General features: G+C 36.3%; 1 long non-coding RNA gene and 1 other non-coding gene across 2 annotated transcripts; one reads left to right on the top strand and one right to left on the bottom strand.

Annotated features, from left to right (window-relative positions):
- The first annotated feature begins 14,479 nt into the window (after positions 1-14,479).
- On the top strand, positions 14,480-14,586 carry LOC116551093. Its single transcript, XR_004268716.1, has one exon. It is a non-coding gene; the product is annotated as a U6 spliceosomal RNA (small nuclear RNA).
- On the bottom strand, positions 14,489-24,922 carry LOC116550722. The gene is made up of 2 exons (XR_004268549.1): positions 24,887-24,922; positions 14,489-14,581 (listed from the first exon to the last, which is right to left on the bottom strand). It is a non-coding gene; the product is annotated as an uncharacterized LOC116550722 (long non-coding RNA).
- Positions 24,923-25,726: the final 804 nt, after the last annotated feature.

Genomic DNA, 25,726 nt, shown 5'->3' with positions numbered 1-25,726 from the left:
ACACACACACACACACATATAATTCAAAAGAATTGAGTTGGGCCATAAAGAACTGGGGAGTAAAGAAATATTGCCTCAGGGTTTTCCATTCTGTTTTATATTGTTTCTATGCCAGTTTATGCAGAACTTACTGTTTGTGTAGAATATTTACATATCTGCCTAAGGTGACTATATATACAAATTTCCAAAGTAATCCAGGGAATGTATTAAAATATAATACCATTTAAATACAGAATTAGAAGCCATTTTTTTTGAGGCAGTTTCTCATTTTGTCCCCAGGCTAGAGTGCAGTGGCATGTACATGGCTTACTGCAGTCTCAACCTCCTAGGCTCAAGTGATCCTCCTGTCTTAGCCCTCCAAATAGCTGGAACTACAAGCATGCACTACTATGCCCAGATAATTTTCGTATTTTTTGTAGAGATGAGGTTTTGCCATGTTGAACAGGCTGGGGTGGAACTTCTGAGCTCAAGCGAGTTGGTCACTTTGGCCTTCCAAAGTGTTGGGATCATAGGAGTAAGATATGTACCTGGCCCAAAAGTAATTATTTATTTAACTAGAAACAGATGAGTTGAAAATATTTTAGCTGCAATAAACACATACACATTCAGACACATAGAGAATAATTGGATATTACAGAAAAGTATGAAGTATTTTATTATTTTTTTACATTGCCTTTAAATCCATCAGAAGTGAGTTCATAATCAAATTTGTTTCTCAATATTATTTTTACTTACATATTATTTCTATTCTTAAATGTATTCCATATAATATTGAAAATATTATTTCTATTTCAAAATAAACCCAATCATTAGCTTCCCTAGAACACCTATATACAGTTCTTCATAGCTCATGTTTTACTTTTACATTTTTTTTTTTACTCTTTTATCTTTTGACACATATTCTTTCAGGTACCTGGCTCTGAGCATGGCATGCAGGGATGCGAAATTGAGTATTAACTAATCTCAAAACTGTGAAGACTATTTCAAGCTCATGATATTAGCTGAGCTTTAGCTTAGAGAGTTATTGTCATTGTCCGAATAAGAAAGCAACTCTCTACTAAAAATATTGTTTGTAATTAAGAACCAAAGACATCATCAGATGGTTAAGGGGTGACACATGCTCTGAATATAAGGGAATGATCGTTCTCTAGCAGAGGGTAATAAACAGATTACATGGGAATGACAGTGTCAGGAGTTGTTCCCCAATCCTATGGGACCTGTCGAGTAGCATCTAAAACAAATTTGGGACCCTTATAAAAGTTGTGGACATTAAACCATTGGCAGCCCCTTATGGGGTTATGTTAGAATACCTGGCTCATATGTATGAACATTGTATTTTTTCTTACCACATTAAAAGCAGCGTTTTTGAACACATACTTTCTAATAAAAGAGAGTTATTAAGGCCAGAAAGCTGCTGATTCAAAGTGCCATATATGTAGAAGGCAAAACAGGCCACAGAGATGTCATATGAAACTTAAGGAGGGTCATAGCCAATAAATAACTCCAAAGTATTAGAGAGTTACATGGATTCCAATTGTATATAAGAAAATACAGGGTGCCATTCTCAAAAAAAAAAAAAAAAAAAAAAAAAAACTTGAACATTCCAGTAATTTAAATTCAGTGGTACTTTCCTGAATGTTAAATTCTGGGTTGTAGAAGAAAGCCATACCGAGAATCTCATATATACAGTTTCAGAATATGCCGCCCTTGCTCCAGAGGCCTTATGATCCACTCCTAGGCTTCACTCCTAGTTGCTCGTAGTACATTTTAGCCATACTTGCAGTTTTCAGAGTTTATAATACCTGTCCTTCCGTACCAGGCCTAGCTCTTCCCTAGTCATGAGGGGAAGGCAGCTGGAGCAAAGCGTGAGGAGGAAGCATTTGGCAAAACATCTGCCTCATTTAAACAGTTTAAAATAATCTTCAAAATGGGAGGATCCTTTTTTTTTCCTTCTAATTAGGATTTGGCCATTTGACCCCAAAATTTTCAGGAGAATCTCAAGACACTACTCAGATATTCTCATTGCAAGGTTCCCATTCCTTCCTTTTCAGGGTTCTAACATTGGACACTTGCTAAAAATGAGATTTCACTATTTTCTAAACTTCTGCTGCTCTTAGGATTGGGTCCTGAGTCTGGTCCACATACTTACGGCACTTAGGCTACAGTATATGAAGACTGCTTCCTTTAGAGGCCTTCTGCTGTCGTTTAATTGGTGTTTAATTGCCTAAAATAGTAATATTTTCTCTTCAAATCATCAATAGTATGCAATAATAGGCACCTGATTAACAGTCTTTATAATTATTTGCCAGTTACCTCTCTAATGTCAGAAATAAGCCAGTCTGTCTCCTACTCCCCAAGTTCATCATCTGTAAAAATCTTAGTAATTATATTCTACAGATGTTAAGAAACATTGATACACCACTAGATATGTGATTCTCATTGCTCACTCCCTGGTAAGTGATCAAAAGCAAATATCCTTAGAATCTGCCTTGTAAGGTCATTTCTGGGACCATCTGCCTTGGACTAGGTTTCCTAGAAGTAGAGCCTGAGACAAGAATTTTGGGCAGGCAAGATCTATTGAGGATTTGCTATTAGGAGAAACAGTTTCCATAAAAAACAAAAAACAAACAAACAAAAAAACCCAATGAAACAATCAAGCAACGAACCAACCAAACAAAAAACGTTGAAAAATCCAGTGGAGGAGCAACACAAAGACGTGGTGTCAGCCGGAGTCTAAATTGTATGAACTGCAACGCAAAGTTGTTCCTGTCTTGAGGCAAAGGGACCAGAATTTTCTGTTCCCTTTTTAGTCAGTCATTGTCTGTAGGTTACCTCTGGGTGGAGAAAACTCTGAGGAGGCAGCTTCTGTTTTACCAAGGGCAATCAGCCATTAGCAGTCAACACTTAAAACAGCTGGGGATTGGGTGTACTGGCCCAGAAAAGTGGATTTGCAATTCTGCTACAAGCGAGTTACGACAAAGTGAACAATTAAATTTTGAAAATAATGTGTAATTTCATAACTTTCAACTTATCAACTTACTAAGGTATTTGATATTTCATTTTATCAAAAAAGATAAAATTATCTCTACTGAATGTATTTTATTTTCTCTGAATTGATGTTTTAAAATGGAATTGCATAATAATCTTTTCCTATTTTTATAATCCAAGATCATTTATTACAGCCTTTGTAATTAGTAATGATAATATTTACTCAATTCTATTAAGTTGCTAAATCGTTGGTGATATCACCACTTGATATATTCTATCTTGGGCACAAAACCAAATATTCTACATAATAAAAAAAATTAATATGGGTGCAAGGAAAGAATATTTTTATTATAATGTCCTATTTATATTATTTGTTAATAATATTCTTTGAAAATGGTATTCCCTTATGTCTGAGGTTTATGCTAATATAAGCTCTTCATAACACACTATAGATATATATAATTGAGGCTTAATATAAATTCTTTGGAAAATGTTCTGGAATAGCTAATGAAGAAGTGGTGCAGGGGTTGAGCTTTTATATACTCATCCATCAGGCTCAGCTGTCTATAAACAGGAGGCCCCACTAACAGCTTCTGTCAGCATCCTGATGGATTTTGCTGGATTTTATTTGTAAAGAGAAGACAGATGAAATGCTCTATTGTTGGTGAAGGTCCTTTTATTCCACTAGATTTATCAATAGGCTACTTACTGAAATCACACGACTCATTATTTCATCTGCACACTGCTCATTTGTGTTTTCAGAAGAGGATGAGAAATTTCTAACAATAAAAGGAAGCCCATGAAATGGTGATACAAATTTGTATTTTATAGCACTATGTAGCCTTTCAACCATTGTCACATTTTCCTTCTCATTGGATTTTTGCAACTGCACCATGAAGTTGGCAAGGCATACCATGTGTGGATTTCTTTTTTGTTTCCTTTTGCATGTTTTTATAGAAAACAGACACTCAAACATATCCAGGGTAAGACAGGAAATGCTCGATCCAAAACCAGGCTCTAGCCCATTTCCAGATATCCCCAAGGTCTTCTAACATTTATAAAATTACAGTGATTTTTTTTCTTTTTCTCAACAGATAACAGAGGATTTTTTAAATATGGCTGTAAAAATACCTTATGTTATTTTCTCTTTATGAATGAAATATATCAGTCACATAATGCTAAAAGTTTAATAACACTTACAAAGTAAAGTAGGCTCCATTTGATATTTGCCTGTATTTGAGGAATGCCAGTTACTAATTACTGCCTTTTCAGTTGTTAGCAGCAGGACTTAGATTTGGCTGAGGATTGTAGCAATGGAATACTTTGTAAAGTGGTCTGAATTCAGGAAGCAAGCAAAAGATATGGCAGCACAATTCAAAATACCTCCCCAGCAGGAAACAGTTTAACTCGTTAGCTCTGTACAATTGACTGTGCCTTGCTGTTATGTCAGCTGCTTAACTCAAAGATTGCCCAGTGCTTCTCCCGCCCATCTAAGGAGGAGGCAGAAGGTGCAAAGATCAAGTTCCTTTTCTGATGTGGAAACATGGCATTCAGCAGAGTAGGCAGGGACGCAAATCAAACAATAGTTGTCAGGAGCATCCGCCGTGCAGAAAATCTGCCAGCTTTCTGTACTCCTCAGACCTCCTCACCTCCAGGTTACGCCACCTTCCTATTCAATTTGATCTCTAGGCATGATCCCAACAGCGGGGAATAAGCAGCAAAGGTTGAAGACAGTAAAGAGAATGAGAGAGCTAGGTATTTTTACTGCCCTTTTAGCAGGCCCTGGCAGTGTTATATTTGGGAAGTGCACCACGAGGCAAAAAGGGGAAATCTGGAGGGTTAATCTGCAGCTTCATTGTGTGGCAGCTGGTTTAAATCTGAGGCATTATGCTCCTGCCAGTCTCAGGTAATTTATAATAACCTAAAGTTCCAATATAAAAAGCACATAGCTGCAGGGAGACTTGTCAGCTTCCCTTACACAGCCTGTCATTTCCTTGGAAACATAATAATTAAGATGTCTGGTATAACTGCTTCTGCCAGAAATATTTTTAGATTTCAGCCCATTTCAAGAAATTCTAAATTCAAGGAGAGAATTATGAAATACTGCATGACAAACTATGGCAAGTACTCTTACAGGTTTCTTCTGTCAAAAGGAACAGATACTTCACCTAAATCTCTTGACAGTAAGTAGAGAAATACCTAGACTTGAATTAAAAATGAAAGGATTGGCCTCGGTTTGATTAGAGCAAAGCACATGAGATGGGAAAGGAATCTGCACACTTAATCAAAGCATTTTTCTGTCTAAAATACTGACACAATTTTCAAGGTAGAGTGACATCATCCCCCATTCTCAAATTAATGCAACTGCCTTTTTTGATTATCCATGTTATTCGTAAGCAAGCTACTTATCGTAGCGTGGGGGCACTACAGAGGATGTTCTTCAATATCCACTTGCTTGCAACTATCAGAGCGGGAAACGCACGACCTATGCGTGGTAAATTAATTTCCTGGCGGTATGATCAAAGCATGTCTGCTGTGTTAAAATCATTTACCTTTAATACGTTTAAATTAAAGAAAATATAATTAGACAGTTAAAAGGGGCATTTATATCCAGAGGTTAAAATAATTAAAAAGTGGGGCAGCTAAGTACTCTTTAGCAATGAATCCCTTTTTACTCTTACCTTTTCTTGGCTTTCTTAAAAAAACTCATTGTGGCCTAAGGTGAAAACATCAATGCAATTGAAATAGAAGAGTCAATATATATACTCTGATAACAAAGACAATATTACATTTTTCTGATGAATTTTACATAAAAGTATAATTAAAGAAGCATTCAAACTCAATTAACATTTGCTTCCAAACTAGTATGTTCCAGAGAACATGCTGGGTCGCCACTCCTCACATGTATTCTCTCATTACTCCTCACAAGTATTCACTGAAGGATGGCAAGTACTATTTTGAAATGAAGAAATTAAATCTCAACATCACTATTTATGAAATGGCAAATCTGTGAATTTTCTCAGCCACACTTAATGATTGTTTTCTTTCTTAATTACTTTTTTTTTTGAGATAGTTTTGCTCTTGTTGCCCAGGCTGGAGTGTGATGGCCTGATCTCGGCTCACTGCAACCTCTGCCTCCCAGGTTCAAGAGATTCTCCTGTCTCAGCCTCCCAAGTAGCCGGGATTACAGACATGCCCCACCACGCCCGGCTAATTGTGTATTTTTAGTAGAGATAGCATTTCTCCATGTTGGTCAGGCTGGTCTCGAGCTCCTGATCTCAGATAATCAGCCCACCTTGGCCTCCAAAGTGCTGGCTGGGATTATAGGTGTGAGCCACTGCGCCCAGCCAAATTACCTTTTTTTCTAAAAAAGTTTTGTTTGCAGGGAGGACACGTTTGTTTTTATAGCAAGCTGAATTCTTTGATTTGTCAACAATAAACATTAAAAATTAAAACTCTATAAAATATCTACCTTAACTCATTGCACATAATAGTACTCTGTGAATGTGAAGTATTCTGAGGGGCGGTTTAAGTTATAATAACACTAAGGTAAAATAGATTCTTATTCCAAATATAACTTGGAGGTTTATATAGACTTTGCTAATACCAAAGAAGTACAAATTTAATAATATCACTCTCATTACCTTATCTTACTCTATTTTTCTACACTGCTTTCCTTCTCTCTCTATTTCTAGCTATATCTCTATGTCTATTTGTATATTTATCTCTATTTCCACATCTACTTACCCATTCTTCTACTTATTATCTATGTACTCATTTTGCTATTCTCATCCCTCCTCTAATAAAAATGTGAACACCTTGAGAGCGGGGAATTTACTTTTTTGGTTCACTAGTATTTCCCTTTGCCTCATTCGCAGTAAGCTTAATAAATACTGATTGGACGAAGAGCTGATGCATTTATTGACGTCTTATAGGAATGTCTGATGTTCCCCTTAAAGTTATATCCACTTGGAAACTCAGAGTGGAATCTTATTTGGAAATAGAGATTTTGCTGTTGTAGTTAGTTAGGAATCTGGAGACGAAATCATCCTAGATTTAGGGTGGGCATGAAATCCAATGACTGGTGTCCTTGTAAGAGGAAAAAAAAACATACAAGAAGAAGAAGGCATGTGAAAATGTAAGCACACCATTCTCTGCTCTTGTATTCACTGTTTTTCATCTCTAAGTTCTGCTGACTACCTCTGTGCAGGACACCAAACACTTGTCACATTGTACCATCCTGCAGTTGTTAGCAGATTCTTCTGTCGTGATTGGAACTAAAGGGTGCGTTCTCAACTTTCACGCTCCCCCAGAAGGAAGTTATCATATTCTGGCTTGTTCACTGCTTTGCAGACTCCTGTATTTTCTGAAGCACCTGTCCTTTCTGCTGTTTTATGTCTGCTACCATTTGCAATACACTTTCTGTCTTTGGACTTTTCTTTGGGTTCCTATGGCCTATGTGACTCCTTTTGCCAAATATACGCCGCCTCTGTTTCCAGTGGCATACAGCATTGCATGTTAAATAGAAATGGGGAAAATAAGCAGCCATATGTCACGAGGCTGAATCCTTCGGGGATTATTCTCATGGAAATCTTTTCATTGTTTCATTAAACATTATTTTAAAAGCACATTTCATGGGAGGTACAAAATGAGGCTGAAGAGATAAAATCATTAATCAGAGTGACAATGCTTGCTCTTGCATTCTTGACAATGTATTCCTGATGAAGATCCTTAGTTCTTCAGGTCTAACTTACATTTTTCCATCTAGACAACGGGTAGGGACCTTAAAACATACATCAGATTAACAGTATAACCATTGGGATGATAGTCTATAGTATTTCCAAACAGTAAAAATTAATGTTATTTAAAAAATCTACTGCTTACAGCAGCACTCAATGTTGATATTTTCTACCATTTTTCCCTACAACAAGCTAAAAACTACCACAGCATTTATTTACATTCAAATTTGTTTTTGAAACTGGTGATGCTGGGAAGAACATACCTTTATTAGAAGTTGTCAGGTCAATGAGGCCATGAAATAAAATATCCGATATATGTTTGTATATTTTTGTTTTGTTTATAACTTTAAATTATAACTACAATACACGCCCTGGATTAATGATAACTTGGTAGATTATTTCTATGGGGGATCACACCTAGCATTCAGAGATGCACTTATAATTCCTTGAGAGCCATTGGTCCGGTACAATCAATATCCATGCTTTTCTGCATCCATCTGCAGTGTGGCCAGCCTCACATCACAATTCCCATTTGGATCACATTTTACTTCCTCCTACAAGTTTAAATCATGCCCATTTCTTAAGAACTGACTTAACTTTCATTTCCTTTTGGACAGTATTTAAATTGTAAAGTATAAATAAAGTCTATGTGGTTTTAAAAATTGAAGTATTTGGCTGGGCGCGGTGGCTCACGCCTGTAATTCCAGCACTTTAGGAGGCCAAGGCGGGCGGATCATGAACTCAGGAGATACAGACCATCCTGGCTAATATGGTGAAACCCGGTCTCTACTGAAAATACGAAAAAAGTTAGCTAGGCGTGGTGGCACGTACCTGTAATCCCAGCTACTCAGGAGGCTGAGGCAGGAGAATCACTTGAACCTGGGAGGTGAAGGTTGTAGTGAGCCGAGATTGTGCCACTGCACTCCAGCCTGGCAACAGAGTGAGAGTCCACCTCAAAAAAAAAAAAAAGAAGTACTTGAAAAAAAACATGATTCTTGACACTTTTATTATACCAATGAAGTCATTTTAATGAAATAGTTGTATAGTAGTTTAATTCTCCAAGCCGTAATGGATAACCATTTACTAAGCTAGAACTAAACAAATCCTCAGTAAATAGTACTATGACATACACTCTACCTGTGAAGGTACAGTAATAGAGTCATATATGGAATAGTGGAGTGTCTATTTGAGATGACCATTGTTGAAGAGTTATTTCAAATTTTCATATGTTTCGTAATGTGTAGCCAATTTGCATTAAATATGTCCCAGGAGGTGAAAATTTCACCAGTTCTTTTTGTAATTTGGAAGCACAGATGCTCTTCTCTGTCCATTTTTTTTTTTTTAACAAATCATCAAAGTTAGAAGTCTTTTTCCTTTTTGCTCTCACGACTCTTTGCACTTTTTACCTCTGACTGTATACTGGACTGTAATTGTTAGTTTCCATCTCTACCTTTCCCCAGTCTGCACGGTATAAAGGCAAAATCTGATTTACTTATCTTTTGGTCCCTAGCAACCTGAACAGAGTGCAACTAGACAACCCTTTCATTTTATAAATAACCATGTGTGACTTGAAGAGGTAAAGTGATTTGCCTTAGAAAATAAAGCTGCCACTTGACAATAATCTAAGTTTTTGTTCTTCTCTAAGCTATACATCGATAACAAAGACATTGACAGAAAACTATGAATAATTTTGCATTTATTAAATTTATTTTTGTCTATACATAGCCAACATCATGCAGTAATGTTTGAAACAATTTGTATCTTCCATTGTAACGCCCATGTTGCAGATTTTCCATAGTAAATCACTTTCGTTACAACAACTATATTCTGGTTGAATTTACCTTGGAATCAATTGCTGTGTAAGAAGGGGTACTGATTAATTTTAACTATAAAATGTACTAAATTTAACAATGAAGCTAATTTTCTCTCCTTAAATTCCCGGCATAAAAAAAAGGAATGAATGTTGAAAAAAAACTGCCCTCTGGTTCTCAATGGCTGGACTATCATTTGATAGTTTTCCTTGAAATGTCTATGAGAGCAAATTTAATTCTGTTACATATCTGAGATGTTTAAATGTGATTGATACATTATGATTTCATACACAAGTTTTAGTTTAGACTCTCAGAATTTAGTTTGTTTTATAACCCAACAATTGCTTATTCAGAACACTGAGGACGGTATTATGTGCCAGGAAGAGAAAGTCATTTTATTTCCCATTTTGACAGTACTATTTGTACAACCTCATTCTCTTAGCCCTTTATGTCCTCTGGAAGTGGAAGCCGAACCATCTGCCATGGGGGGTTTCTTTGCACTGCTCTTTCCCTTCTGCTGTCACCATCACGGTAAATATGCTGATAAACTCCCTTCAGACAGACTCCCTTCAAACATTATTATTAAAACTCTATTCCTGAAATAGTTTTCAAAACTTTGTTTTTTATGATTTTCCCATGGAGACTTTCAACAAAAAGGGAGAATTCCCATTTTAAAATATTATAAAATTGTCACAAGCTTCACCTCTGCGGCAACGTTAAACAAAGGCCATGGTTACGCTATTACAATAAGGTTGCAGAGAAGCATAAAGAGAAAATAAAATTGGCAGTAAAATCTCTGGTTATAAATATATTCATAAAACCCTATTCTTTCAGTTGAGAAACTAGCATATTTCTGTTTCAACTGTGCCAATAACAGAATAAATCTGAATTAGTTTAGATTTGTCTTTGCATGGTCAGCACCTAATTGGCAAGAAGCGTTTGTAGCTTTCCCAAAAAACTATCAAGTGACAATAACAAAAAATAAAATAAATACATATTTCAGAAAAACCAAAGCTATAATTGTGTCTAGCAGGAAAGTTACAATAAAATTGCAATAGAACCAAATATCCCTTTTAATAATTATATTCATTAAACAGGGTCTTGTTTTGACAGTGGCTTATAAGTACTGCAAAATAAAATATGAATATGCTTTAATAATTAATATTCTAAAGAATAACATAAGTTCTGAAATAAATTAATATATTTTTATTAAGAGGAAAACAAATATAAATGAATTCTTCCTTGCTTACCTTATATTCCTATGAAATTGTTGAGTTAGGTTTACAGAGTGTTAACCAGTTTTGTGAATATGACTCTAGCTACAAATTTTAAAAGCCCTTGGTATAGTTAAAAATGCGTATTGTGAGATCAATTCTGCCTCTTGGAACTCAAGCATAGTCTTTTGGAAAAGTAAAGTCTTGCAGTAAGTACTTACTGCACTAACATAAAGTATATCCTTCACTATATTTTCTACAGTTGCGTTAAGCAGTACTTAAAATTCTATTTCTATATCAACTATAATTAGCTATCTATCTTTGCTATAGATTTCAGACAAATTGTTATCTTGATGTGTATTCTTTTATAAACAATAGATAGAATTGAATGTTAATTACAATTTCATGCCTTTTTTTACTTGCTTTACTTTGAATTACCACCATTAAGTCTGGGTATGGATTTTCTCTTTGACATCCATATTTCTCACAAGATGCTATTAGCTGAGCTATGATATGTGAACAATTCATTTTAGAGAATAACACATTTAAGAAAGCAAATTAGATGGCGAACCTGCAAATGTTTCATCACACCTTTTGTCATCAGGGAACCGGGTAACCATCAAGTGTCCGAAACACTGTTCTTTAAGCATCAAATTTAGTATTGATCATAACACAGGCATTTTTCTAAAACTGATTGCATTTATTTGATACCTTCATGGAAATAATTTCCTAATGTAAACATTTTCTTGATGCGCGAGGATTACAATTATAGATGTTATTGTATTCTTTTATATACAATAACTTTAAACTGCTAAAGTCTATAAAATTGTCTATTTCTATATTTGAATGCCCTAAATTTTTATAATTTGCTAATTCTATGTCAGTTTTTCAGAATTTAACGCATTTTTGTAAATGACCGAATGCCAAACTGACTTCCTTCTTACAGCTGTGATTAGTATTCACTAGTCATTAATTTAACACAAGTTTTGCTTCACAAAAATATAGGTTTGAGTGAAGAGTGTACCATAGAACTTGGCAGTTAGTAACAAATGAAATCTCAATTTCGTCAGTAAAATGGCAACAATATTATGTAACCTAAAGTGTTGCGCTGAGATTTAATTAAAATAGAACACGAAGAGTTCCCAGAGTAATGATCATAAGTGCCATCTATTGCCAGTATTATTGTTTTATTAATTACATATTTATTAGTAGTTCATATGATTTTAAGAACAGTGCTTTTTAGATTTGATATTTAAGCTGAGATATGAATGGAGCCAGGCACACAAAAACTGGACAACAGTTTTTGAGCAAAGTTGCAACTTAAATGAAGAAAACTTTTAAGTCACGAAGATGAAGTCAATATTGGTTTAGTAAAACAGAAATAAAGTTGGAGATGTAATATAAGGGTCAATTCATAAAGGCACTGTAGAACACGAGTGGAAACCTGGTTCTTCCTTGTGTAATGCAGCCAGAGGCATTGCGTGAGTTTACATTCTGGAATGGTCACGATTTGATTTAGGTTTTTAAAAATATTACTTTCATTGATTTTTGTATGGAGAACTATACATGAGTAAGAGTCAAGATACAAAGGCAATAAGAGGTGTAGTGTATGTAAAAAATAATCATGATGCAGAGTAGAGTGAGTTTTCATGAAGATAAAAATAGATATGATTAGAAATGAATTATGAAAATAAATTCAACAGTTCTGATAGCTTAGATGTGTGAGAGGGATAATATTTGGTCCTTAGAGTTATTTTTGTTAAATAATTTTAGGTAAGAAATTTAATATTTCTGGATGATAAATGTATGATCTTACACAAGCTTTCTTGTTTCACTAATACAAGTTATGTGGACATTTCCTGAGATTTCCATCTGTGATACAAACTTTTGACTGAGTACTAAATTTTGGAAGATTGAGATTGTCTGAAGTTTATATTACTGTTATGTGAATATTTATTGCTTGTTGAACTCACATTGTTGTGTAGCTATGTCAAGTCATATTGCTATAAATGGAAACATGACATAAGGCTGTGAAAGATTTCATCATCCTCCTGCAAATTCCAGTGATAAGGTGGGTAGGCTGGGTGGCATTTAGTAGTTCTTCAATTATGTTTTTAAAAGAACACAGTGAAAAGTAAAATCACTTAATATTTTCACTGCCAATAAATAAGACATTAAGTATTGGATAAAAGTGTGCATGTGGTTCATATGCCACACACACACACACATATGCACACACGCACACACACACACTCATGCACAGTGCACACACACTCTCATACACACACACAGACCTGTGTTTTATTTCCTCTAATTTCTTCATTTTACCCTAATGTCATATTATAAAGATGACTCTATATCTTTCCTTAAAATCAATCACTTTGTTTGTATTTAATTTTGTGCTGGGGTTACATTTAAAAAATTCTGTAACATTTTATGCTGTATGGATAAACTATTTTTCTGCCTTCTGTTTTGGGTAATTTGTTTCAAATATTTTATTAGCTAAAACTATAGTGTTCTTGTCATTCTTATAAATAAATATTTGTATTAGTCTGTGACATTTTGAAGTAGATTAAAATTTTGTACTTTTAGACATGAAGTAAAGATGGACTATTAATTACATAGCCTACAGAAGAATATGTAAGTAGGAAAATGGATGGAAGAATGGGGAAATGAATTCATAAACAGGCAAACATCCTTTTTTTAAAATATAACATTTGATTTTTATATATAATTAATCAATCATATATTTAATTGATAGTTTATGCTCCTCCATGTGTTCTTTAAACAAATTTTATCTGAAGAAATAAGTTTTCTTCAATTGTATATTTTCTGTTATTTTGCAGCATCTCAATGCAAAACTACTTAGTTGACATTAATTAACTTATAGAAAATTAGTTAACATGAATTAACATATAGTTAACATTAATTAACTTACAGAAAATTATAAAATATAGTTCTACTGGATTCATTATATCTCTCCTATGTCAAAGAAATTAAACAGTTGTAGTTGCTTCCAATTAATTAAATATAGTCTTAAAATATATTCTTAGAATCTATTTAATTAGGCTTACATTTTATTGCTTGGATTTCTGATTCTTGATGGGAAGCACAGGTCTATTCATATTTTCATGGCTGGGTGCTTACCACATGACAGTGTTCTTGTATATAAGTATATATACTACTTTATACAAATCCCATTAGTTTGTTATGGATTGAATTGTACTCCCCTTTCAACTTCACAGGTTGAAGGCCTAATCCCCAGTACCTCAGAGTGTGACTTTATTTTAACATAGGGTCATTACAGTTGTAATTATTCAAGATGAGGTCATACTGGAATACAGTGAGCCCTATAGATGATCAGTGTCCTTACAAAAGGGGAAATTTGGAGACAGACATGCACACGGGAAGAGCACCATGTGAAGACCTGAGCTATGCCGATACAAGGTGAAGATCTTAGAGAGAGGCCAGGAACAAATTCTCCAGTGCCTTCAGAGAAAGCATGGTCTTCTTGGCACTTTGATTTTGACCTTCCCGTCTCCAAAACTATGACAATAAATTTGTCACAACAATAAATTAATATTGTTCTAAGCCATCCACTTTGCTACGACAGCCCTAGCAAACTAATACAGAGATATATCTTACAATCATCTTGAAGAAATGGTGGCAAAGAGGTTACATAAACTAAGGTCACATAGTGATAAATGTTAAAGCTGAGGTTACACGTGTGCTCGCCTCAGCAGCACATATACTGAAATTAGAACGATACAGAGAAGGCTAGCATGGCCCCTGCGCGAGGATGACATGCAAAGTCGTGAAGCGTTCCATACTAGAAAAAAAAAAAAGCTGAGGTTACACTTAACAATCTGGCACCGGAGACTGACCTCTTAACAATTTTGTGAAACTGCCTCATTAAGGCGTCTCTCAACTGTAATGAATTAACTTCTGCTTCTATATTTATTATCTGGTACAGATAAAGCAAATTTGTATAACAATGAAAATATTTGTAAATTTGAATTTGTAAACTTTATATACGAATTGATAAATTAGCTTCAAATATACTGGGAAATGTTTATTATTTGAAATTAATAATGATCTTTATAGTTATGACGTTAACGTGTTATGAAACAGTATGAAATAAGTAAATTTTGTTTAGAAAAATATTCAAGTTACACTATTTGGTCATTAATTGAATGTCAGATACTTTTAATAACTTGGGTAGTTGGTCACTTTTCAATTGATGTATTTTTAAAGATATCTGACAAACTTGAAATTTAGAAGAAAGTTATGGTTTAGTTTTTTTCTCCTAATACAGCTAGTGCTCGACTTACAACCACGATTGGTTCCGACAGACCGGTCGTAACATGATTTGTTCGTAAGTTGAGTAGGCTATATGCACAGTACTGTGAAATGATGTTATAAAAATCTTTAAGTCATATTTTATTGTAAGACTTAATGGTGTCTGTTTTTGAATTTGATCTTCCATCCAAATATATAGCAATTTCTCCATTTCGTGGATGGGCCTGCTTCGTTGCTTTGTTATAACTGTTGATCGCATGGGTGCAGAACCTTTCACAGCTTCACGAATTCTTTATCTTTCAAAATCGTCGACACAGTCGAGTGTGATAACTTCGTATCACGTGCGATTACATTCACTTTCTTTCCTCCTTCGTACTGCTTAATTACCTTCATTTTCCTGTCGAGATCAATGGCCTTTCTTTCCTCCTTGATAGGCTGAGGCATAGACAAAGACAATTTCCTCTTGGTAGACATCTTGGGAGGGGTTTGATGAAAAATATCCAAGACACAAAACACAAATTGCTGTACTGAGTCTGGGATAACAGTTGAAATGGTGCACGCGGAGATGGTAGTGCTGCCGGAAGCTGGTCCGCACTGTCCTACGCCCAGCTGGGCAACGTTTGCGCTGACAGACGCGGAGCAGTTGTGGCTAGCGATTGTGGTCATAAAGTCGAATGGTCGTAAGTTGCATAGGTCGTAAGTTGATCAATACCTGTACAGTACAGTTGCCCAACAGTTCTTTAATATAACATATAGCAATGTGATGTGTTACGTAAGTCAATGCATTTTGTAATTTACTGTTAGCCCTACACTTTTATGATTGTTAAACATTTAAGCACAAAACACGTGTTTCCATCTGGAGTAGTTGTAGAGTTGTGGTAGTTGTAGAGTAAGGATATAAACTAAATTTAAAAGTTTAAGAGGACAGGACAGTAGTCTTTTTTACAAAATGTGCTCGTTTTCTGATCTGTTTTAATCTGTAGTGTCTTATACTGTAGTTCTGTGCTGATATGGTTTGGCTCTGTGTCTCCACCCAAATGTCATCTTGAATTGTACTCCCATAATTCCTTCATATTGTGGGAAGAACCTGGTGGGAGATAATTGAATAATGGGGGCAGTTTCTCCCATACTGTTCTAGGGTAGTGAATAAGTCTCATGAGATATGATGGCTTTATAAGGAGAGAATCCCTTTTGCTTGGCTCTCTTTGCCTGCTGACATCCACGTAAGATGTGACTTGCTCTTCCTTGTCTTCCACCATGATTGTGAGGCTTCCCTAGCCACATAAAACTGTAAGTCCAATAAATCCTTTTTCTTGTATAAATTACCCAGTCTCCAGTATGTCTTATTAGCAGCATGAAAACAGACTAACAAAGTAAAATGATGCTAGTAGGCTGAGGTGCTGCTGAAAAGATACCTGAAAATAAGGAAACATTCTGGAACCAGGTAACAAGCAGAGGTTGGAACAGTTTGGAGGGCTCAAAAGAAGACAGGAAAATGCAGGAAAATTTGGAACTCCCTAAAGACTTGTTGAATGGCTTTAACCAAAATGCTGGTAATGATATGGACAATGAAATCCAGTCTGAGGTGGTCTCAAATGGAGATGAGGAACTTGTTGGGATCTGGAGCAAAGGTGACTCTTGTTATGTTTTAGCAAAGATACTGGCAGCATTTTGCCCCTGCCCTAGATGTTTGTGGAACTTTGGATTTCAGAAAGATGATTTAGTGTAACCAGTAGAAGAAATTTCTAAGCAGCCAAGCATTCAAGAAATGTCTTGAGTGCTGTAAAAGCCATGCAATTTTGTAAGGGAAGCAGAGCATAGAAGTTCAGAAAATTTGCAACATCATCAATGTGAAGAAAATCCCATTTTCTGAAGAGAAATGCAAGTTAGGTGCAAAAATTTGCATAAGTAATGAGGAGTCAGATGTTTATCCCCAAGACAATGGGGAAAATGTCTCCAGGACATGTCAGAGGTCTTTATGTCAGCTCCTCCCATCACAGCCCTAGAGGCCAAGGAAAAAAATGATTTCGTGGGCCAAGTCCAGGGTCCCAATGCTGTATGCAGTCTGGGGACTTGGTGCCCTGCCCCCAGCCAATCAAGCCATAGATGAAAGGGGCCAATGTACAGCTTGGGCCATGGCTTCAGAGGGTGCAAGCCACAAGCTTTGGCAGCTTGCATGTGGTGTTGAGCCTGCATATGCATGGAAGTCAAGAATTGAGGTATGAAAACTTCTGCCTAGATTTCAGAGGCTGTATGGAAATGCCTGGATGCCCAGGCAGAAGTTTGCTTCAGGGTGGGGCCCTCATGAAGAACCTCTGCTAGGGTAGTGCAGAAGGGAAATGTGGGGTTGGAGCTCCCACACAAAGTCCCTACAGAGGCATTGCTTAGTGGAGCTGTGAGAAGAGGGCCCCCACTATTCTCCCGACACTCACATGGTGGATTCTCCAACAGCTTGCACTGTTTGCCTGGAAAAGCTGCAGACACTCAATGCCAGCCCATGAAAGCAGCCAGGAGGAAGGCTATACTCTGCAAAGCCACAGCAGTGGAGCTGCCCAAGACCATGGAGACCCACCTCTTGTATCAATGTGACCTGGATGTGAGACATGGAGTCAAAAGAGATCATTTTTGAACTTCAAGATTTGATTACCATGTTTGATTTTGGACTTGCATTGGGCCTGTAGCTTCTTTGTTTTGGCCAATTTCTCCCATTTAGAATGGCTGTTTTTACCCACTGCTTGTACCCTCATTATATCTAGGAAGTAACTAATTTGCTTTTGACTTTAGAAGTTCATAGGCAAAAAGGACTTGCCTTGTCTCAGTTGAGACTTTAGACTGTGGACTTTTGAGTTGATGTCGAAATGATTTAGGACTTTGGAGGACTGTTGGGAAGGCATGATTGGTTTTGAAATTGAGGACATGAAATTTGGTAGAGACTGGGGCAAAATGATATGTTTTGGCTTCGTGTTCCCACCTAAATCTCATCTTGAATTGAACTTTCATAAGTCTCACAGATTGTGGGAGGGATCCAGTGGGAGATAATGAAATCATGGGGGTGGTTTCTCCTATACCGTTCCTGTGGTAGTGAATAAGTCTCATGAGAACTCATAGTTTTTATAAGGAAAAATCCCTTTTGCTTGGCTCTCTTTGCCTGCTGCCATCTACATAAGATGTGACTTGTTCCTCCTTGCCTTCCACTGTGATTGTGAGGCTTCCCCAGACATGTGGAACTGAAAGTCTGATAAACTATTTTTCCTGTATAAATTGCCCAGTCTTGGGTAGGTCTCTATCAGCAGTATGAACATGGACTAATACAGTGCTATGAATCTTAAAGATAATATTGTACTAAATATTGAGTCCCTCTCATAATTACTCAACTTTAAATATACTTTTTGGTAAAGAGTTCAAAAGTGATTTTACTTAGGATCAGGTTAAAGAAAATAATGTTTTTATTTTAGTGCAACAACAAGCATCCATGAAGAAAATAATTCCCGAGGTTAACAAATGTATGTAATCCTGTCATGTCATATTATAGAGGAGAAATCTGTGTCTTGGAAAGATGAAATTTGCGGGCTAAATTCCCAGAATGAGTTAGCAACACTGCTTAGTACAATGGCACACTGGGGTTTTGACTCTCAGATTTATGCACTTTTCACTACTGCTTCTCTTGACTTCACTATGTTAGAAAATCATATTTAAAAAATTGTCTTGCTCTATACCTTGTCAACTTGTACCATGTAATAACTCCTTATCATTTGAAGATGAGCCAGTGTTTGGCATTGCTATTTGCAAAGCTTACTCATTTCTGAGACATTGTTATCGCATCTTCTCCATCATTTTTTAGTTTTGATTTTCTTAAGAATATATTTTTCTTAAATTATGAATTTTCTGTTAAGTATGGAAAATCACTTTTCTTGTATTCCCATTTCTCTATCTGTTGCCCTTGAGAATATGCTCCCTAATTAGTAAAATGATTGTCACCTAATTAACTGAACTCAAATTTTGATCATGTGTTGCTCACTGCTTTTTTCTTGAGTAAAACAAGCCCTCAGGATATGAAAGCCTGTTGTAATAGTTTCTGAATGTGAAGGTTATGGTCCATATCATCCCTGAACATTTTACTTGTCATTCAGCCTTTTCCTAACTTCTAGCTAAGAAAATACTGCTTGCCACAAAGGTACAGTGCTTAACTCTCTTAACATTTCTGACTCATGCTAACTCATCACTGCCCAAACTAGATTACAGTCACAGTGTTGAAGTCAAAAACATACGTTGTAATTTGAACAACTCCATAAGAAATGTATTTTTTTTAAGGAATAAAGGACAGAGGAGAAGTAATGGGGAATTCCCCTTTTCCACATACTGTTATTTTTTTCATATAATTCAAACACTATTGAAAAAATATCTGTAACTAGAGTGAAAAATTATTTCAGGTGAGCTGGATTTGGATGGTTGGCCATGAATACAGTGAAGGTTGGCCTCAATTTCGATTATGCTGACAACTATCTGAACGTATTGCTTATCATTTTGTTTCAGAAACATAATCATGTGACTATGAAGCATATGCCACAAGCATGTGGTTAGTGGCATTGAAAAAGCAAATTGAGTTTAAGTTGATAATTATATTATTTTATAAATACCTAGTTTTCTCCTTAATTGCTATTCACATGCTTGGCTGACTGGTTGCCTTATTATATTTTTCTTTTTTTCAGAACATGGCTGTAATCATGTAAGAGAAAAGAGTCAATATGTCTAAGTAAATGTTCCTTAAACAACATGGTTTTTCTGTAGAATAATGCATTTTCCTAAGTAACACCTAATCTCATAGAGACTACCTTAGCAATTGATAGAAATTGTATTATTTAATGTATTAATACACATCAATGTACAATTTGGGGAAAATAATCATTGCAGGTCACATTACCCTTAAAACAAAATACTCATCAGGGAAGGGCGTAGTTTGGCATCTTTTCATATTGTGTTCTGCTGAATAGTTAGCAACACAAGTAATTTCAGCCTGGCGGAGGTTGAATACCTCATGGCTTGGTGATATCTTTGTGATAGTGAGTTCCAAAAGAAAGATCTGGTCACTGAAAGTGTGTGACATTCCACCACCCCCACTATTGCTCTCTCTTGCTTCTGCTTTACGCCATATGATGTGCCTACCCCTGCTTCACCTTCTGCCATAAGTAAAAGCTTCCTGAGGGTTCCCCGGAAGCAAATGCTGACATTCTACTTTCTGTATAGCCTACAGAACTGTGAGGCAATTAAACATCTTTTCTTATGAGTTAACCTATCTCAGGTATTTCTTTATAGCAATGTAGAAACAGCCTAATACATAGCTTCTTACATATGTATATTTGGGCACGTCACAGATTTTTAGTATAGGACAAATTTGAAAAACAAAATTCCTCAATGTAGATATTTATTTTTATATTGCATTAGAGAAAAGCTATATTGACTGACACTTGTATACTATAAACCTATAAAAGAATATGTAATTTCCCATTTCAAAATTCTACATTTTACTCTGTATTCATTCTGATTTCATACAGACATGTATAAAATATATGTAACATTCTACTTTCCTTAAATGGTTTACCAGATATTCAACATGATAGACATGACATTTCATTTTTAGCATATACCATATTGTTTTTTATAATTGGATATTTTTCTTGATTTTCTTTTATTTTCATTAATTGCTGTCACATTTCGGTATTATCGCCAATGTTTTTTAATGCCTACTGGTTTATTATAAAGAATATTGCAATGGATACAGATGAATAGATGTATAGGGGGAGGTGTAGGGGAAGGGGCACAGATCTTCCGTGCCCTTCCTGGGCACACCACCCACCAGGAAACTCCCTGTGTTTAGCTATCTATCTGGAAGCTCTCTGAACCCTGTGCTCTTGGGTTTTTTATTGAGGTTTCATTACATAGGCATAATTGATTAAACCATTGACCACTGGTGATTAGCTTAACTTTCAGTCCCTCTTCCCTCCCTGGAGACTGGGGAGTGGGACTGAAAATCTCCACCTTCTAATTCTGCCTTGGTTTTTCAGGTGACCAACCCTATCGTGAAACTATCAGGCAAAAGACAAGCAGAGAAGAGGACCTTGGAGATCCCAAGGATTTTATAATAGGAGTTGGGAGCAGTGAGCAACAGAAGATCAAAATTCGAGTTCAGTTAATTAGGTGACAACCATATGTACAATACACATACATATGTACACACATACACAAAAGGCAAACTCTTGGCTTTCAACCATAAATTCCTTACATCAAAAAAAAAGTACCTAATCATTAGTAATTATTCCAGTCCACGATATTGTATAAAAGCCTTCCATGGTGAGGCCTCAAGTTTGCAGGTTTTCTCTCAATCTTGTCAGATTTCAAAGCCAGGAGTGGTCTTGGTAAACACACAGCCTCATATTTGCAGGCATCTGGTATAATTAAGCTAAGAGAGGATATCATCTCTTGCTCTGAGACTCTTTTGCATTGTTAATGTAATACTGAATTTCTTTCAATTAATAACCCATTTATTCATTTCTCTACTCTCAGCTACTATTTCTCTTTCCCTTCGTAAAGATCCAAACTTTTTCATTTTTGGAAGGGACATTGGAATCACCACTGTGCTGGTCTTGATTGCAGGCAGAAATGCTAGTCTAGCGATCAGCATTACCCACTTCATTTCACCCCCATTCAGATAATATAAAGTTACACTGGTCCAGGAGTTGTGAGCTATTTTCACCACCAGGCAGTATAGCTGCATTTACTCTTAATCTCAATTTTGCTAGGTGGGGTGAAGGCGCAACCCACTTCCATCATGCCCTTTGGAATTCTGACATAAGGTGTAAAAATGTAGTTACAGTTTTTGTTTAGAAATCATTCCTGTTTTTTGCACTTCTAGCTGTAAACTAGTCCTAGGACCACTGTATCAGGTAGGGGAGAAAAAATAGGAAAACAATTTTTAAGATGATCTGAGGAAGAAATTTAAAAAAATGTATACCAGTGTGCTCCTCTCATGGCAAGAATTGCATAATCATACCAGCATCCTCCCTGCCCCTCTGCCCCAGATCAACCAGAAAAATGGAAAAATCTAGTAGGGACACTCTAGCGCCACTCATGCTGACTGTGAGCATGCAATCGTGAAGAAGGTGTGTAAGTTACCCCTTCCTGCATTTATGAACCCATGTGTTTTAGACAACCAGCAACTTAATTGCTGGTTCTACTTCTCTATCAGTTATTCTGAGGAGGATACCCTTCTGCCTATTGCTGGAAACTGCAGGCTGCACAGTGTGTTCCTTGGTCTGAAAAAGCAGCAGTCAGTTGTCCAAATCCACACAATAGCTTCTGTTCTGTTTTGTTTGTTTGTTTTTCTTTTTTGTGGCATTCTGAGCATGTGCATCTTCCACTGGGTCAGCAAAGGCCCAATCTGCAGCCAGTGTCTATTCCCATCAAGACCCACGTGTAGCCCTGAGGGCTACCAGCATCAGTCTCCTTTTTCAGCTGTATTCAGGGCCTTCCCACCAGTGAATCTGCTTCACAGCCGCCGTTGGCACTCTCTGTTTCCCTTGTTGACAAGCAGAACAGTTCATACTGGAACTCTGGGCCTAAGAAGATGCAGAAGAAACATGTCTAGATTGAGTCCATCTCTGCATTGCTGCAACACCCCCATATCACTCATTTAATGGACCCACGTGGCCACTTCAAGGGACCAGAGGGGCATATCTGCTTTTCAATGCCAGTCACCTTCTGAATCTGGAAGGGAGTTCTTCTGATGGGTATTGATCTGTTCTACTTTGAAGCATCCTTCAAATTTCCATAGGACCAGGCTCCATAGGAAATATCTATTAAAGGGCCAGATTTCCATTGTCCTTTTGCCTGAGAGTACGGCCATGCCATTGGTCACTACCCATGAGTCAAAAAACCCAAAGACAGGAGCTTTCCACTACTGTTCAATTTTTCCATTACTGTAAGAAAAACTGTATGCAATTCAGCCCAGTGGGTTATTTCTTTTTTATATTATTTGATCAAAAAACTTGGAGTCACCTAAGTGTTAGCAAACATTTTGTGTGCAGCTGACCTAATGATTTAGATATGTGGTCCATGCTGTCTACAGAATCCTTCTTGCGCCAAATATTAATTTAGGATTTTTTTAGTTTGTGAGGCTACATCAATGAACAAAAACAGTGAGTCCAACTCATGACTGTCTTTTTTTTTTTTTAATTGTACTTTAGATTCTGGGGTACATGTGCAGATCATGCAGGATTGTTGCATAGGTACATACATGGCAATGTGGTTTGTTGCCTCCATCCTCCTGTCACCTAAATCTGGAATTTCTCCCCATGTTATCCCTCCCTAACATCCTCAACCCCCTTGCTGTCCCTCCCCTGGCGCCCTCTAACAGACCCCAGTGTGTGATGCTCCCTTCTCTGTGTCCACGTGTTCTCATTGTTCAACATCTACCTATGAGTGAGAACATGCAATGTTTGATTTTCTGTTCTTGTGTCAGTTTGCTGAGAATGATGGTTTCCAGACTCATCCATGTCCCCACAGAAGACATGAACAGATCATCTTTTATGGCTGTATAGTATTCCATGGTGTATATGTGCCACATTTTCCTTGTCCAGTCTATCATCGATGGGCATTTGGGTTGGTTCCAGGTCTTTGCTGTTGTTAACAGTGCCTCAATGAACATATGTGTGCATGTCTTTCTAATAGAACAATTTATAATCCTTTGGGTATATACCCAGTAATGGGATTGATGGATCAAATGGAATTTCTATTTCTAGATCCTTGAGGAATTGCCACACTGTCTTCCACAGTGTTTGAAGTAATTTACACTCCCACCAACAGTGTAACAGTGTTTTTATTTCTCCACATCCTCTCCAGCATGTTGTCTCCAGATTTTTTAATGATCGCCACTCTAACTGGCATGAGTTGTTGCCTCCATCCTCCTGTCACCTAAATCTGGAATTTCTCCCCATGTTATCCCTCCCTAACATCCTCAACCCCCTTGCTGTCCCTCCCCTGGCCCCCTCTAACAGACCCCAGTGTGTGATGTATCTCAATGTGGTTTTTATTTGCATTTCCCCAATGATCAGTGATGATGAGCATTTTTTTTTCATGTTTTTTGGCCCCATATATGTCTTCTTTTGAAAAGTGTCTATTCATATCCTTCGCCCACTTTTGGATGGGTTTTCTTTTTTTTTTTTTCTTGTAAACCTGTTTAGTTCTTTGTAGATTCTGAATATTAGAGCTTTGTCAGATGGGTGGATGGCAAAAAATTTTTCCCATTCTGTTGGTTTCTTGTTCACTCTAAAGATTGTTTCTTTTGCTGTACAGAAGCTCTGGAGTTTAATTAGGTCCCATTTGTCAATTTTGTCTTTTGTTGCCAATACTTTTGTTGTTTTAGTCATGACGTCCTTATCTTTGCCAGTGTCGTGAATGGTTTTGCCCAGGTTTTCTTCCAGGGTTTTTATGGTGTTAGGTCTTAAGAGCATGATGAATACATTCTTTTTGATGCCATGGTGCTTTAATATATATAAATAGCCATGGTACATAAAAATATTGAGTAGAAGCTGATTAGAAATATTATAGATGTGATTTCTAATAAATTGATTTTTATGACTACTTCAATTTTAAGGGAGCTTTAAAATATTGATAGTTGTTTCATTATAGATGCATATTTTTAGATGAATAAATACCTCTGGGATCAAATATGTTTAAATAGACGTTTCACCTTTTGATTCCACTCTGGAAATTTTTCACTGAATTAACTATTTAGAAATATGCAGTAATCAACATAGAAATATGTTTTGATGCTGCTTACTTTTTAGAGAATTAATATCAACAAAATATTGCCAGCTAAAATTGAAAAAAAAAGACCAATATCTTAGATACTGTAAAGAATCTGGTCATAGTAAAATTGCCAGAAAATAAAGCTTAATTAGTGGATTGCATGGTCTCTTTCTGAGTTCACAGTACACTCTCTCTCAAAGTCCCAATAAAATACCTGTTTTATTGGGTACTTATCTATTTATTAAGTAAAATTAGTTATTTAGTCAATTAAAAAATACTAGAAAAAAGCAAAACTAAAAATTATATATTTAAGTAATTGAAAACTAAGAGTTATGACCAACCTATTTCTAAAAGTGAGAAGATTTTTCACTAGGTTAAAAGAATTGGGGACTTATCGAGAAACATAATTGGTGGCTTGTAGATGTAAGACTGTACTGATCAGAATGGCATGGTTTGCCTCTTAGTGTCTGAGAAGGTGTAAGCGTTCCCAGCAGACTACTGCCTGCTGGTTTTGAGATGCTTTATTTTTACCAATGATAAAAACTGGGCAACTAGAAATAAATTATACTTTTCTTCTTTATCAATGTATATCTTTCCGGTAACTTTCAGAGACTGCTTCTCTCATATTTAGTCTATCAGAATGCTGGGTAGGGACTGGTGGCCACAGTTTTCATCTGGGCATTATAGTGCCACCACATAATGTTTATGGGCAAAAGCAAAATCAGAAGGAGGCAAAGGGAAATATATATTCAAATTAAAATATCTAAAAGGCAATCCACTGTAAAATAAGAATACCCAAGTCTAGGACCATTGTGCCATGTAAAAAACCACAGACACCCGGCTTTATGTTAAGAGAGATATCCATCCACCT

The sequence above is a fragment of the Sapajus apella genome, unplaced genomic scaffold, assembly GCF_009761245.1.
Source record: "Sapajus apella isolate SASKATOON/1434 unplaced genomic scaffold, GSC_monkey_1.0 scaffold8, whole genome shotgun sequence".
Taxonomy (NCBI): Eukaryota; Metazoa; Chordata; class Mammalia; order Primates; family Cebidae; genus Sapajus; species Sapajus apella.
The sequence above is the reverse complement of the archived record's forward strand: the minus strand, read 5'-3'. Positions and strand labels throughout refer to the sequence as shown.